This window comes from Pongo abelii, chromosome 1 (assembly GCF_028885655.2).
Source record: "Pongo abelii isolate AG06213 chromosome 1, NHGRI_mPonAbe1-v2.0_pri, whole genome shotgun sequence".
NCBI classification, from domain to species: Eukaryota; Metazoa; Chordata; class Mammalia; order Primates; family Hominidae; genus Pongo; species Pongo abelii.
This window is the reverse complement of record NC_071985.2, coordinates 220,906,615-220,923,774: the sequence shown is the minus strand read 5'-3', so window position 1 is coordinate 220,923,774 and position 17,160 is coordinate 220,906,615. Positions and strand designations below refer to the sequence as shown.

Genomic DNA, 17,160 nt, shown 5'->3' with positions numbered 1-17,160 from the left:
TCACACCTGTAATACCAGCAGTTTGGGAGGCAGAGGCAGGTGGATTATCTGAGGGCAGGAGATTGAGACCAGCCTGGCCAACATGGTAAAACCCTACCTCTACTAAAATTACAAAAATTAGCCAGGTTTGGTGGTCTGTGCCTATAGTCCAAGCTACTAGGGAGGCTGAGGCAGGAGGATTGCTTGAACCCAGGAAGCAGAGATTGCAGTGAGCTGACAATACACCACTGCAGTCCAGCCTGGGAAATAGGATAGATTCCAAAAAAAAGAAAAAAAGAAAGAGAGAGAGTGAGAACTACATTTTATTAGAGTTCTTAAACTCTACCCAGTTAAACCTGATTGGATTTTTGGCTTTCTTCCAGATTTAGTGATTGAATTAGATATTCATCCATCAAAGTGAAAGAATTAGGGATAGGGTGAAAGTCCAGGAGTCATTCACTGATTCACTCCACAAACATAGAATTTTAATAATATGTGTCCTCCAAAGTCCTGAGTGTGAGATAGGTAAGGGTTGAATCTCTTCCTGATATTACACAGAAAGAAAAAACTTGAAAGTATCTTTGTTGAGGGATCCATGGCCACATCAAATTTATCCAAATATTTCAGAGTTAAAACAGTTTTCAAAGACAGAGTTGACAGTCCCCAAGAAAACACAATAGAAATCTTCATGTATCCAATGATCACCTGGGTGGTATAATCTAATATTTTTTGGTGTGGGGGAAGCTGAGTCTCACTTTTTTCCCCAAGGGTGGAGGGCAGCGGCACCATCTCAGCTCACTGTAACATCTGCCTCTGAAATTCAAGCAATTCTCATGCTTCAGCCTTCCATGTAGCTGGTAATACAGGCATGCACACCAACACCCATGTCTCCATTCAGGTGGAAGAATTACAGTGAGAATGTGATTGGTTTAAAATTAAGGTCAAAGATCCTTTTTGGTTAAGATTTTTTTTTTTTTTTTTTTGGACAGGGTCTCTCTCTTTTGCCCAGGCTGGAGTACAGCAGTGGTGTGAGCGTGGCTCACTACAGCCTCAATCTTCTGGGCTCAAGTGATTCTCCCACACCAGCCACCCAAATAGCTGGGACTACAGATGCATGCCACCATGCTCGGCTAATTAAAAAAAAAAAAAGTAGAGTTCGAGCACCAGTGGCTCACAGCTGTAATCCAAGCATTTTGGGAGGCCAAGGCAGGTGGATCACTTGAGGTCAGGTGTTCGAGTCCAACCTGGTCAGCATGGTGAAACCCCACCTCTACTAAAAATACAAAAATTTGGCAGTCATGGTGGCAGATGGCTGTGATACCAGCTTCTGAGGAAGGAGATTGAGGCATGAGAATTGCTCGAACCTGGGAGGTAAAGGTTGCAGTGAGTTGAGACCATGCCACTGCACTCCAGTCTGGGCAACACAGCGAGACTCCATCCTCGTCCTCAAAAAAAAAAACATTGTGTAGAGGAGGGTTTTTGTCATGTTGCCCAGGTTGGTCTCAAACCCCTGGGCTGAAATGATCCTCCCACTTTGGCCTCCCAAAGTGTTGGGGTTAAAGGCCTGAGTCACTGCTCCCTTCAAGTATTTTGAAATGACATCAAACAAAGCACAATCAACTTTTTTGAAATAAAGACAGAACTGCATTTAGAGGAAAAATTCAAAGCTTCAAATTGTTCACATATAAAAAAAAAAGAAAAGACATGATATAGCTCTGTGCCATCGTAGGCTGCAGTGTCAACATCCCAGACCAGTTGACTGTAAGTCAGATGGGAGTGTCCTTACAGAAATTAGTGACTTACCAGATATGGATGTAGTTTAGAAGGTGCTCAGACCTCAGGAAGAACCAAGCAGGAACTCCAGGCTTGAAGACTTTGGGTCTCTCCTGTGGGTCTTTAGAAGATTTTATTGACCTTTGTAATCACAACTCCCACCCACGCCCCTCCACGTATCCGCTGCTAGCTTCCAATCAAAAAGAGATATCTCATTGCATTTCTGAAGCTCCACCCAGTTAATCCTGATTGGGTTTTTGGCTCTCCCCAGATTAATGGATTGAATCAGATATCCTTTCATATCACTTATCTATATTCAGTTCGTGAAGCAAGAAATTGACAGTGTTAGGGATAGGGTAGAAGTCAAGAATACATTCATTCAAGGCCGGTCGATGTGGCTCATACCTGTAATCCCAGCACTTTGGAAGGGCAAGGTGAGTAGATCACCTGATGTCAGGCGTTCAAGAGCAGCCAGATCAAAAAGGTGAAACCTCGTCTCTACAAAAATACAAAATTACAAAAATTATCCGGGCATGATAGCAGGTGCCTGAAACCCAGCTACTCGGGAGGCTGAGGCAGGAGAATTGCTTGAACCCAGGAGGCAATGGTTGCAGTGAGCCAGAATTATGCCACTGCACTCCAGTCTGGGTGACAGAGAGAGGAGATTCTGTCAAAAAATTTAAAAAATCCATTCATTCATGAACTCCAGAAACACTGATGGAATTTTACTAATATGTGAACTTCATAGTCTTGAGTATGAGGCAGGGAAGGACATTAGACATCTGTTTACGACATTAGACAGAAAAATAAAGTCTGAAAGTAGTGTTGTTAGGAGATCTTTGGCCACATCAAAATATAAAAATGCTTTACACTTAAAAAAGCTTTATAAAAACAGAGGAGTCGTCCCTACAAAATCAGAATAAAAATCTCAATGTGTCGAATGGTCTTGGGGATATTGTGTAACCTAAGGTAGCAGATTATATTCTCGTTCTGGTGCAGGACATGTGCCACTGAGGGCGTGAGTGATCTCAGGACTTAGGTTAAGGCTTCTTTGGAAGAAATTGAAACCACATCCATAAACTTTATAAATGTAACCAATGAAGAAAGGAGGGAGAGAAACAAAAATAAACCAAGCTTGCAACACATTCAGCATTCATCAGGAGGTCAGCTTGCTCTCTGACCTGGTTCCTCATGGTTGCTGGCAGCCTACTGTTCCAAAATCATATAGACCTTAGATTACAGTTCCCCTTAACTTCCCTGCAGACAACAATTTAAGCAGTGTAAAACATTAACTTTTTTCATCTGAGATATTCTTTCAGGTTCTGCATGTCAGTGAAACTACTGATGCCAGCTGATCTGAAGGGCCCTGCAACGCACTAACGCACCAAAGAATGCAGTTTCTACATCCTGTTGACTTCTTCCCTCTTACTGCTACCCCAACTTTCCAGCCCCTTGCTTTCCAGGATCCACTGGAAATGCTCAGTACTCCTTGGGGAGATGAACTTGAGGATCTCCTACTAGCTTCTCATTCAGCCACCCTGTGATCATTAAACTCTCTGCCACAAACCCTGCTGTCTCAGAATATTGGTCGGCTACTGTGCAGCAGGCATAGGAACCTGATGGTCCTGTAAGAAATTTATGTGAAAATTACAAAGGGAAGTGAAAGTGGAGGCTGGTCAGGATTGACCTGGGTGTTTTAATGGAATCCTGGGAGTGGACAAAGACTTGGTAAACATGTTGTAGGTTATTGAGGGGGTGGAGAAGGAATCTTTCCAACATTGCACTGAAGGTCATCTTTTTTTCATACTTATGACCAAGAATAACTCTTTCAAAGAATTTATGTAATTCTCCTCATTTTTCCTTTCAAAGCCTTTGTCTTCCTTTACCTCCCCAATTAATCTCACATCTATTCCTATTGCTTTGCTCATTTCATAATAAAAATCCTTTTTTTTTTCCTGTGGAGTCTCTTTCTCTTTTAAGTAGACCATATATTTTGTTGCCACACAAGATAAGTAATCTGGTTTTATGGAGAGAAAGGGACAAAAGAATCCCAATCCTCAACAGCTAGGGGTGATATGAAGGTCAGGATTATTCTTTGTCATATCTGCACCTGCATATTAGCAGTGAAAACGTGCAGGTCACATTAGGTAGACCCAAATTAATCATCCGTGGAAGGTCTTCTGATTGCCTTACATCCTGTTGCTGAGTAAACAATCTGATCTTGGGTCCATGAGTGCCTGAGACTCTTCAAGTACTGTTGAAGGCTTCACCCAGTGACAGTGAGAAGGACACTTATTTGATTCTGATCATGAAGTTTTGCTGGTTGTCTTGCAAGGAAAATGTTTTCGCCTGTGATGTTGTCATCTAAAGTAAATGATTGTAACCTCTGTATTGTCCCTTCCAATGGAAAAAACAAAAACAAGAAACTCAACTGTATTTGAGTCTTGCTAGGATAAAACAAAAGAAAATTAAAAAAAACAAAAACAAAAACTGATAGGAGGAGTCCCATTCCCTTCTTTCAACCTTTCTTACCAAAGCATTCCAACTTGTAACAGACTTTTGAAAACACTCATTTTGTCAGTGTGTGTCTTCCAGGTCGATCCTCACATTTAGCTTCCAATGAAGCTTTATTTAATTATTTCTGCCTCAACTGCCTTAATGTCTATTGACAACAAGTTGCATGGTAATGGTTGGAATTGGGGTGGGAAGGAAAAATATTTCTGTATGTTTTATAAAGTAATCCTTGCATGCCATCATCTCCATTGAAGAATGAATAGGTTTCTCTCCAAATGTGTCCTGAGTATTGATGCATCCAATAAATAAAACTATTATTTCATATAGTAGAGCTATAGATGCATTCTATTTGCCTCTAGAGTTTCCAATGATCCAATGTCTAGTTTCAGTAAGTTCTCTGATTATATGGCAGAGGGTAACATGGTCATGTTCTGTTTCTATGTCTATGTCGATATCTATAGCATTCCCATCTACATAATGTGTGTCAAGCCAAAGAGTTTGATTCTAGTGGGGGTCTGGAACACTATCTAGATTGGATCCAGTTACACTAATGTTTTCTAGGCAAAGAGATAAATTACCAGTAATGAAATCAATAATAGTCACAGGCCACCCACTTGCACTTATAGCTTCTTCTCAGTGCCAAGTCATTTAATTATAAATATTAACGAACTTTCCAAAGGAAGGATAACAAACTTTATCATGAAGTTAGCATCCTCAATTGCTACCCAACTGTGTATGAGAGCAGGTTCTACTATTAGTTGTGATCCTTCGCTTTCGTGTAAATGACTCCATAGCCAGCAATTGCTTTGGTTAGTGAGAGCGGCTACATTTTGAACAGGAGACCTTAGAAAGTGTTTGGTTAGAGTGGTGAAAGTACCTAACAATATAAAATACATGTCTGAGAATTTTGTGTTAATACAAAACAAGACCAAGACTCAGTCAATGGAGGAAGATCAAATGGAGTCTTGTTCCATTGTCTTGGAAAAGCTGCCCACTATGTGATGATGTCTGCTTCTATGAAAGGCTTTTCCTTGGATATCTTTAATTTTAAGTCACCTGGTACGGTCCCATCTAATGCTGCTCATGGGCAGATTTCCCTTGGTGTCATTTCTAAAGGAAGCAATCTCCAAATGCTAGGGCATGAAGGTCTAAGCATCACTGAAATCCTCCTTCACCTTCTGGAAATAGTCTTTCAAATACTGCATCAAGGTCTTGCAATATTGAGTCATATTGTTAGTGAACAATGGGCTCACTCTGAGAAGTGTATAGAAGCTGATACTATGCCACCATCTTTTGAGAAAGGAAAAAAAGATTCATCCAGGTGTGGTGGCTCATGCCTATAATCCCAGCACTTTAGGAGGCCGAGACAGGCAGATCCCGATGTCCTGGGTTCGAGAACAACCTGGCCAACATGGTGAAACCCGGTTTCTGCCAAAAATACAAAAATTAGCTGGGTGTGGTGGCATGTGCCTGTAATCCCAGCTACTCAGGTGGCTGAGGCAGGAGAACCCCTTGAACCTGGAAGGCAGAGGTTGCAGTGAGCCAAGGTAGTACCTCTGTACTCCAGCCTGGGCAACAGAGACTCTGTCTCAAAAATAAATAATAAGAATCCAGTTTTCTTTGTCAGTTTATCTAATATTAGTTTCAAGATACCATTTGTTCACTCAATTTTTGTAGAATACCAAGGATAATGAAGTTAATGGTAGTGCCATTAGATCTGTAAAGTCTTATCTGTGTGATAACGAGCCCAGTAAACTGAGTTCTCCTACCATTGGCCATTTCTCCAGAGGTGCGCCAGAAAAGAAACACATTTTATAATCATTTATTCCCTATGACTATGGCATCAGCCTTTCTAAAAAGGTAAGCTACAACCCATCCTGAAAACGGACACACAATCACAAAACTTGTAGCCTTTTTACATGGCTCACTGTCATCATTGGTCCATAACATTCCCTTTTCTTGCAGCTATAATGTGTGTATGCCTACATATCCATATCTATATCTACACCTTTTTTATTACCATGATTCACTTCCACTCCCCTTTCCATAGACAGCCACTCTACTGTTTGACCTAGCCTTGAATTTGCATGTGACCTCTAGGAATATAAGTATACAGAAAGTATATAGAATATATACTTGAATTTTGTATGTGTATTTCTATTAATCCACATATATGCTATAGTGTATGGTGCTACAGAAGAGGGCCTGACAATTAATTGTCCAGTCCTAGACACTTTGGAGAGTGAATGGACATGTTGTTATAATTATTTTTTTTTTGGAGTTGGAGTCTCACTCTGTCGCCAGGCTGGAGAGCAGTAGTTCAATCTTGGCTCACTGCAAACTCTGCCTCCTGGATTCAAGTGATTCTCCTGCCTCAGCCTACCGAGTACCTGGGATTATAGGTGCCCACCACCATGCCTAGCTATTTTTTGTATTTTTAGTAGAGAGATAGTTTCGCCATGTTGGTGAGACTGGTCTCGAATTCATGACCTCAGGTGATCCGCCCACCTCGGCCTCCCAAAGTGCTGGGATTACAGACGTGAGCCACGCCACCCAGCCTTGTTATAATTAAGACTTTCAGAACAACAGGGGTGTATGAAGGCTTATAATCACCTTTACCATAGACCTTGGTCTCTTACCTAAGTTTGTAACTAATATATTTTTCAAATATAATAACAATAAAAATATCCTTGCTTGCCCTATGTCAAATCCAGCTCACAGTACTTAAATCGATTAACTTATAGCACACTGTGAAGTCAATATTGCTATTTTCCCATTTTATATGTGAATGAGCTAAGGCACAGAGAGGTTAATAAGTTGTGTAAGACCACACAGCCATCGGCCAATGAACCAGTTTTTTTTATTTTTATTTTTTTCTGAGACAGAGTCTCGTGCTGTCGCCCAGGCTGGAGTGCAGTGGCGCGATCTCGGCTCACTGCAAGCTCCGCCTCCCGGGATCACTCCATTCTCCTGCCTCAGCCTCCCAAGTAGCTGGGGCTACAGGCACCTGCCACCATGCCCAGCTAATTTTTGTGTTTTTAGTAGAGACAGGGATTCACCGTGTTAGCCAGGATGGTACTGAGACAGTTTTGAACCTAAATTAAGCAGTCCGGATCTGCTGGATCTGGAGTCTTTACTACTATCCAAAATACCTACGTGCCTCGAAATCCTAAGTTGCTGAGGGTCTTACCTTGTTTCATATCTCAGTAGGAAGGGAGCCAATGTTTATCCATTACATCTGATGTTTAATGCAAGTTTTCAACATACAACATTTCATTTTCCAAAATATGTTATGATAAATTTAATTTGATTTTTCCGCAATTCTTTTCTGCATTTTGTAGGAACCTTGCTTTTCCCCCTTTAGTTTGTCAGTATGCTGAATTACAGTTAGATTTTTCTGTGATTGTCTGGCATTCCTGGAATGGCCATTATATATTACTATATTGCTTTCTCTTTTTTTCTTTTTTTTTTTCCTTTTGAGATGGAGTTGCACTCTTGTTGCCCAAGCTGAAGTGCAATGGCATGATCTCGACTCATTGCAACCTCCACCTTCTTAGTTCAAGCAAATCTCTGGCCTCAGCCTCCTGAGTTGCTGGGATTACAGGCATGTGCCAGCACACCTGGCTAATTTTGTATTTTTAGTAGAGATGGGGTTTCTCCATGTTGGTCAGGCTGGTCTCGAACTCCAAACCTGAGGTAATCCACCTGCCTTGTCCTCTCAAAGTGCTGGGATTGCAGGCGTGAGCCACGGAGCCTGGCCTATCTATCACTTTCTAATGCAGTGTTGCATTTAGTTAACTGATAATTTATTAAGTACTTTTTCCTGGCTGACCGCGGTGGCTCATGCCTGTAATCCTAGCACTTTGGGAGGCCGAGGCAAGTGGATCACCTGAGGTCAGGAGTTCGAGCCAACACAGAGAAATTTTATCTCTACTAAAATGACATAAATTAGCTGGATGTGGTGGAGTGTGGCTCTAATCCCAGCTATTAGACAGGCCGAGGCAGGAGAATTGCTCGAATCTGGGAGTCAGAGGTTGCAGTGAGGTGAGACTGTGCCACTGCACTCCAGCCTGCAGGACAGAGTGAGTCTCGGTCTCAAAAAAAAAAAAAAAAAAGAAAAAAGAAAAAAACTCTTTTGCCAAATAAGTTTAAATTTACTTTCCTTCTAATATCCTTAGTCATTTTTAAAATAAAGGTTACTGCTTTCTTATGAAATGAATTAGACAGCTTTCCATATTTGCCTTTCTTTCTGGAACATCTTGTACAAAACAGAAAATACTGGCCAGGCGCAGTGGCTCATGCCTGTAATCCTAGCACTTTGGGAGACCAAGGCAGGCAGATCACTAGCTTACAATAAAAAAATGATATCTGATTGCATTTCTGAAGCTCCACCCAGTTAATCCTGATTGGGTTTTTGGCTCCCCCAAGATTAATGGATTGAATCAGATATCCATTCATATCAGATATCCATATTAATTGCATGAATCAGGAAATTGACAGTGTTAGGGGTAGGGTGGGAAATCAAGAATTCATTCATTCAAGGCCAGGTGAGGCAGCTCACACCTGTAATCCTTCCAGAAGGACTTCCTGTACCGGGTTAGCCTTTGCACACCCTGTCTTTCATTTGGGTCCCACTGGGGGTCTGTTCCTGGTAGTTGGATCCTCACATACCCTTGGGGATTTTGTAATCACCTGGAACATGTTCTTCCAGCCACTTAGTTGCTACTTGGAGCACTCTCCTCCTTTCATCTGTATTAAAGAGGTACATGAGCACCTGGTGGCTATCAGACCAGGTGGGGTTGTGGGTCTGGATAACAGTTTGGAGCTAATCAATTATAGCTTGAGGCTTTTCAGTATAGGATGGGGTATTGTTTTCCAATGGAGGAGATGGGCAGAGGTGAAGGGTTACTACACAAAGGCATGCCTTTCCACCATATGCCCATCCTCGTCTACTCCAGTATACCGTTGCTCTCTCGGGGACATTTGTATCCCAGTTCTAGGCCTCAAACGGGCAGCCAAGGGAGGGTCTTTCATCTTAGGGTCTTACATCCTGAGGTCTTGCATCCTTTCTTCTCTACTCTGGGTAGCCTAGGGGTATGTACACCTCGTGGAAGCTCGGGCACAGTGGGCTCAGGAGTGGGAGGCCTTCCTTCTTGGTGAAAGGGGGGGCACTGGCCAAGTTTCTTGCCAGTGTTCCTTTGCTTAATTTCTTTTTTCAACTGTTGTTTGTGATTTTTCATCTTCCTGAGACCAACCACAATTTGCTGGACCTTCTGAATTGGGGAAGAAAGGAAAGTCTGTCAGTCAGTTTTTTCCAACATTTAGGTTGTTGAACCTCTTAGGGGATCCTCTGAGCCTCTCACCTGAGGGGTCTGCCAATCATTTGTTGCCTGAACATGGGCAGATTCCTCTTGCTAGCCAAGTCTTGGGGTCAGCAACATGCTTTAGATTATTTGTGAGGAGAGCTGAGACCTTGGATGAATGATACCAGCCCCTGCTGTGCCTCGTGGATGCTCAGTCACCAGAGACACTCACAACCACCCTTGGTGCTGAGCTCAACCTCAGCCTCAGCCTCACAAAGTGAGGGCCAGTGAAGTAGAAGCCCCACTGAACACATTGCAGTTTAACTCGATTGCACACATAGCAGGGCATTGACAGTGAGGTCAGAAATGTGGAGAAAGAACATTTACAGAAACATTTCAAGATAGAAAACATCCTTCAAAGTACTCCAGTTTTGGAGGCCAGTGGCATCTCAGAGCTGTTTGGTTTTCATATGGAATGGGAGAGAAAGGCCTGGAGGACTTTCTGGAGGCGGGGGAGGTTCTTACTACTTTGTGCCCTAAAACATCAGAAGAATCACTGTGTGATCCTCCTTAGGATGGGAGCCATCCCTGAACTTAGCAGATCTTTCAACATGAAATAGAGCTTCCAGCTTTTGTGGGGGAATGTATTGTAGGTGTGCACCCAATTTAACAGTATATATGCACTGTTCTTAAAGACAAGAAGGCTGTTTCTTTCTTTCTGTCTTTCTTTCTTTCTTTCTTCCTTTCTTTCTTTCTTTCTTTCCTCCCTCCCTCCTTTCTTTTTTTCTTTCTTTCTTTCTTTCTTTCTTTCTTTCTTTCTTTCTTTTTCTTTCTTTCCACCTTTCTTTCTGTTTCCTTCTTTCACTTCTGTCTCCCCTCCCTCCCTTACTTCCTTCCTTCATTCCTTCATTCTTTTTGAGGCAAGGTTTCATTCTGTTGACCAGGCTGGAGTGCAGTGGCACGACGATGGCTCACTGGAGTCTCAATCTCCTGGCCTCAGGTGATCTTCGCATCTTCACTTCTTGGGCAGCTGGGACTACAGGTGCACACCACCTTGCCTGGCTAATTTTTTGTATATATTTTTTACAGACAGAATTTTTCATGTTGCCCAGGCAGGTCTGAAACTCCTGCACTCAAGTAATCTATCTACCTTGGCCACCCAAAGTGCTGAAATTACAGATATGAGCCACCACACATGGCCTGAGCTTTCTTTGTATGCCTAATGGTATCGCTTTAATCAGAATCTCTCTGTTCAATATTAGGGACAAAGGAGGACTTTAAGGATGGCAGAACATTAATTATCAAAATATACTGGGGAATGGGACGATCGGATTGATGAGGATGAAGGGCCCTGGGAAACACCTGTGGGTGAGGGTTGCTGGGAAATGTCCCACTGTGGGGAGATCCCTGAGTCTAAAAGAAAGGTTTCCAGACCATAGCGCTATGACAGAGACATGGACCCTTGTTCACTTTCTCCCACCTCCTGTAAAACCCACAGCTTCCACCCTCGATGGCTTCCAGGTTGGGAAAGTCTCCCTTCCCAGGTCTGGCCACACTGCTTCTCTCTGGCATCTGTCCCAGCTCAGATTCTCAGATTCCATCTTCCCAGGCTGATTTTCTGAGGGAAGCCCATCATTTTTGGGAGTAAACACGCTTTGCCTTCTAGTAGAGGCCAAGACTGTATCTGTCTCCTCTTCCCTCAAAGACAATGTTGTGTTTGAAGAGTCTGCACTGTCTCTTCTGTAATTATTCCCTTTTTAATTTTTGAACACAATCCAGACAGAGTCTTTCAATCCTTCTGTGGAGACACCCACAAAATACCCACCATGTTTTATGCTGTCTTGGTTCCTTCCCAGGGTTCTACTAGAACACCCAGTACCATCCTGCCCAGCCTCCACCTTACTTTGTCACTCTTTCCTGATTTCCCTCAGAGAAGCCTCGACCTTAGTCTTGTGATCAATCACACCCTCAGTGGTTGCCCTCTTCAACCTGAACCCACATATGACCTGCCCTGTTAGGAAGCATAAAACCCAGGTGACCATTGGATAACAGAGCTTTTTATTCTGTTTTCTTAGGGTTGACATCACCGTCTTTTTAAAGCTGTCTTAGCTCTGAAACGTTTTGATAATTTCAATGTGGCCAAATATTCTCCCATAAAGATATCATTAGGTTTTTTTTTTTCCTTCTAATACCAGGAACAGATTAAACCTTCCATGTCACTATGAAGGCACATGTTAGTCAAACTTCATCAGTGTTTGGGGAATGAATGAATTAATGAGTTTTGGACTTTCATCCTATGATTTATTCTTTCACTTTCATAAATCCACATCTAATGTAATCAGTTAATCAGAAGAAAGTGTGAAACTCAATCAGGATTAACTGGGTGGAACTTCAGGATCTAATCCAGTATCACTTTCTGATTGGAAGCTGGTGACTGAGAAGGGGAGGGTGTGGTTAGAAACATCAATAAAAGCTCCTGAGTTTGCACAGGAGAGACCCAAAGCCCTGGTGCCTGGAGCTACTGCTTGGTTCTCTGAGAGGTCCCAGCACCCTGTAAACTGAGTCCAGATCTGGTAAGTCACCACCTTCTTAGGAACATGCCCATCTGATCTGCAGCCAGCCAGTCAGGGATGGTGACATGCAGCCCAAAATGGCACAGAGAATTTCCTGTCTGTTTTTTCAGATTAAACAGATGTAAGTTTTGATTTTTCCTCCAAATATAGTTTTGACTTCATCCCTCAAATTTTGATTTGTGCTTCATTTTTCTCGTTTCAAAATTCTTATTGAAGCAGCTTTTTAAAGAAAATATTAAAAATTTATGGTTGGATGGATGTTTATGTCTTGACATGAAGTTGTTGGTTTCTGTGCCTGTCACCTATAGTTCACACACTTGGTGGTATTGTGATTTTATTAGTCAGGCTTTCATTTTACAGAAATCTTAGATCTCCCGTACACCATTCTCAAGAGTCCTGTTCTGGACCTGGGATTTATCTCTTCCCTTAGACTCTGTCCCTAAGTGTGTGATTGTGTGTGTGGAAGGGATGTGTATTGGATCCTTCTCCTCAGACTTAGCGTTTCCATCCCTACTTTTTAAGTGTTGTAGACTGCTGCAACCCTGCTTTTATAATTTCTCTTACAATTTTTCAAAATAAAAACACACACCTTGGATTCCCAAAGTGCTGGGATTACAGGAGTGAGCCACTGTGCCTCATCTAGAGCTAGTATTTCTATCCCTACCTTCCAAATGCTCTAGAATACCATCATATTGTTTTAGTTTCTGGTTAATTCTTTTCTCTTGTTCTGAGATGGAGTCTCACTCTGTCACCAAGGCTGGAGTGCAGAGCGTTGAGTTTGGATCACTGAAAACTCTGCCTCTGGGATTCAAGTGATTCTTCTTCCTCTGCCTCCAGAGTAGCTAGGATTATAGGACTGCACCACCGCACCTGGCTAACATTTTAATTAAATAATTATTATTATTATTATTTTTTGAGACAGAGTCTAACCCTTTTGTCCAGACTGGAGTGCAGTGGTGGGATCATGGCTCACTGCAACCTCTGCCTTTTGGAGTCAAATGATTCTTAATTTTTTTATATTTAGTAGAGACAGGGTTTCATTATTTAGGCCAGGCTGTTCTCGAACTCCTAACCTCAAATGATCTGCCTGCCTTGGCCTCCCACAGTGCTGGGATTAGACATGAGCCACAGCACCCTGTCAGTTTGTGGTTGAAATTTTTCAAAATAAAAAATAATGGCATTGATTTTAGGGAGTCCCTTTAGTGTTCCGCCAGCATGCTCACGGCGTAAACTGAGAATGTAGGCTGTCTGGGGCCACTGGAAACTCTCATTGTCATTGCTTTAGGGCGTTAAGTGACAAGAAAATTTTCCTCAAAGAGGTAGAGCTTGGCTTTCAGGATCCTCAGTGACAGTTTCTGGTGGTTCTGGGATTCAGTGGAGCCATGGATGAAAATTAATGGGCCAGTGGTCTCTTTGAACCCTCCCTCCTTGGTGTTTGGAAGACATTCTTCCTGGTACCAGTAGAAGCAGAAATATAGATTTGTGGCCACCAAGTGCAGAGTGGAATTGGGGTAAAGTGGTAATTTTTCTACCTCTACCAGAGCAATGCTATTGGCCCTAGGAGAAGATGAGGTGGTTGTGTTTGGCCTGAAAGTGATGCTTTTTCTCCGGATTTGTCTTCTAGAGTTTTTCCTTACAGATTCATCAGGATGAGCATCCAGGACCCACCCAGACTCCTGGAGCTGGCGGGGCAGAGTCTGCTGAGAGACCAGGCCTTGACCATCTCTGCCATGGAGGAGCTGCCCAGGGAGCTCTACCTCCCACTCTTCCTGGAGGCCTTCAGCAGGAGACACTTCCAGACTCTGACGGTGATGGTGCAGGCCTGGCCCTTCACCCGCCTCCCTCTGGGATCGCTGATGAAGACGCTTCATCTGGAGACCTTAAAAGCATTGCTGGAAGGGCTTCATATGCTGCTTACACAGAAGATTCGCCCCAGGTGAGGTGACCCAGGAGGGCTGGTAGATAGGACTCAGGTGTCCAGGGAAAGAACAGCAGGGTCAGTCAAAGAAAGAGCCCAAGGATGGCCCAGTGTCTTCTGGTGGTGCTGGTGAGGAAGCTCAGGGAGGCCTTGGCCATTGCCCAGATCCTCAGGGAAAGGACTGCTCACCATATAGGATCCACTGTGGGAACAGAAACTTGCCTATTCCCAGTGGAAGGTAAATGGAATACAAGTGGGGATGAGTCAGAATTGAAAGAGAAAAGGGACCAAGAAATCTCAGAGAGAACAGGGAGCACTGAGGACAGGAGCAGCTGATCTATTGGATGAGAATGAAAGCAAAGGTCAGGGATTTGTCCTTCTGAATTCTGAGCCTCTGCCTTACTTTACCCACAGGAGATGGAAACTTCAAGTGCTGGATTTGCGGGATGTTGATGAGAATTTCTGGGCCGGATGGCCTGGAGCCTGGGCCCTGTCCTCCTCCCCAGAGACCATAAGTAAGAGGCAGACAGCTGAGGACTGTCCAAGGACAGGAGAGCACCAGCCCTTGAAGGTGTTCATAGACATCTGCCTCAAGGAAATACCCCAGGATGAATGCCTGAGATACCTCTTCCGGTGGGTTTACCAAAGGAGAGGTTTAGTACATCTGTGCTGTAGTAAGTTGGTGAATTATCTAACGTCGATTGAATATCTCAGAAGATCATTGAAAATAATCCACCTGAATAGTATTCAGGAGCTGGAAATTTGCTATGTGTCCTGGCCACATCTGATAAGAAACCTTCATTGTTACCTGAAGGAGATGAAGAATCTTCGCAAACTCATTTTTCTCCAGGTGCACGTCAATTACCGTGAGGAATGCTCAGTCGCCAAAATCAGCTCTATGTTCCTCAGGCTGAAACATCTCCAGTTGCTTAAAATGAATATGGTCACCTTCCGTAGAGGGCACCTGGGACAGCTGATCAGGTGAGAAAGGATCGTGCGCTCTCTCTGCAGACCACAGCACAGCCTTTTTTTTGTTACAGCAAACACTAGAAGACGTGTACTGTGTGCCAGCCAGTGGCAACGGCACAGTGCAAGGGACACCAGAATGTCAACACATTGTCTCGTTTAGTGCTCCATGTCCTGGAGTGGATATCACAGGATCACTTCAATAAAGGCAGTGGGGTCACCTAGGATAGAGGCTAGAGAGGGACATCTTGTACAAGGTACTTAGTGGGCGTTTCGGCTCTACTGAGGGTGCACGTGTGAATTTCCTGTTACAAAGTGTGTTTCAAGTTGATATGATGTAAAAGAGGTAACAGAGGAGGGTATGAATGGAGGGACAGTGCGTCAAACTTGTGCATTTCACAGTAGAAGCTCTGTCCTCACCAGCTTAGTGATCACAAATGATCCTGTCTCTGATTCCCTGTCTGTAGAAGGTTGTTTTGAACTCCAGGAAAGTCAATTGACACAGAACATGCGTGCTTCTGGGATGGAGGGTGAAGGGTAGGAGTGAGAGTGGTAAAAAGTGATAGGTGGTTTGCAGATGCAGGCATGCCAGGGAGCCCCTGCCGGCAGGTAGCCCTAGCTGATGTCCGGAGACCTTGCTGAGTTGAGTTCTTTGTACACATCACCCACCGGGTACCTGTGGCCGAGAGATGAAGTTTTCTGCTAAAAGATGAAGATAAAAGGCTTTAGAGATTTTGTGGCCTTGACCCAATCACACAAGTAATGGTGAAAAGGCTGAGGCTAAAATGGGACTGCCCCTGAATGATCAGAGTCCTCATCATGCAGCAACCTTCATGCCGACCATCATCAGATGGTGGGAATAAAGTTGTGTTTGTTTGAAGCCGGCATTTTTCTTGAGGTTATTCCCCACTACCTTCATCTAACTTGTACCATTGTCCAGAATTAACTTCTTGATCTCCACAGGTGCCTTTAGAACCCCTTGGAGAACTTGGAATTAACTTGTGGCTACCTATTGGAAGAGGACTTGAGGTGTCTCTACCAGTACCCAAGACTCGCTTACCCAAAGCATCTGAATCTCAGCTACATGCTGCAGTTCTGTATCAGTCTTTAACCCCTCGGAGCTCTGCTGGAGAAAGTTTGCCACTCTTGAGACCCTCATCTTGGAGGGCTGTCAGATCCACTACTCGCAACTCAGTGCCATCCTGCCTGGCCTGAGCCACTGCTCCCAGCTCACCACCTTCTACTTTGGCAGAAATTGCATGTCTATGGACGCCCTGAAGGACCTGCTGCGCCACACCAGTGGGCTGAGCAAGCTAAGCCTGGAGACGGATCCTGCTCCTGAGGAGAGTTTGAATTCCTTGGTTGGTGTCGATTGGGAGGTCTTCACTCCACTTCGGGCTGAGCTGATGTGTACACTGAGGGAAGTCAGGCAGCCCAAGAGGATCTTCATTGGTCCCACCCCCTGCCCTTCCTGTGGCTCATCACCCTCTGAGGAACTGGAGCTCCATCTTTGCTGCTAGGGAAGGCGTGCCTAGCGGGGTAGAGAAATCCAAAGTTCTCTTCCAGGCCCTTGGACTCTAAAATCTAGTATGTAGGTGCAAGTTATTTTTCTCTTTTCTTATTTCCTTTTTTAATAATTCCAAAATTTTTATTACAAAAAAATTGAGACAGTGTTTCACTATGTTGCCCCAGCTGGCCTCAAACTGCTGGGCACATGGGATTCTCCTGTCTGGGCCTCCTAAAGTGCTGGGATTACAGGCATGAGTGACTGTGCCCAGGCCACATGTGCATCTCAAAGGAAGCACAGAGCTCTGTTTCAGACAGGTGCTTAGTGGGAGGGAAAAATCCTAGCAGAAGGGGGCAAGACTTGAGGAAAATATTGAGGTGGAGTCAATGAGACCTACAGAGTCAGAAAGAGAAGCTAAAGTTCTTCAGTGATGAGAATGTTATCCCTGCAAGGATGGTCACCAAGAAATATCAGAAATAGAGAACCTCAATGAAAACTTTCTGGTGTCCTCTGTAATTGATTTACTTGTTTTAGGGATTTATACATCAGAAATCTCTAGTTATTGAGTTACTGATGGAAAAATAACGAAGCACTAATTTGTCTGTGATTGAGGTTCAGCTGTGGAAT

At 43.6% G+C, this 17,160-nt stretch overlaps 1 pseudogene; it reads left to right on the top strand.

Annotated features, from left to right (window-relative positions):
- The first annotated feature begins 13,791 nt into the window (after positions 1–13,791).
- Positions 13,792–16,546, top strand: LOC100459390 (PRAME family member 1-like; annotated as a pseudogene).
- The last annotated feature ends 614 nt before the right edge of the window (positions 16,547–17,160 follow it).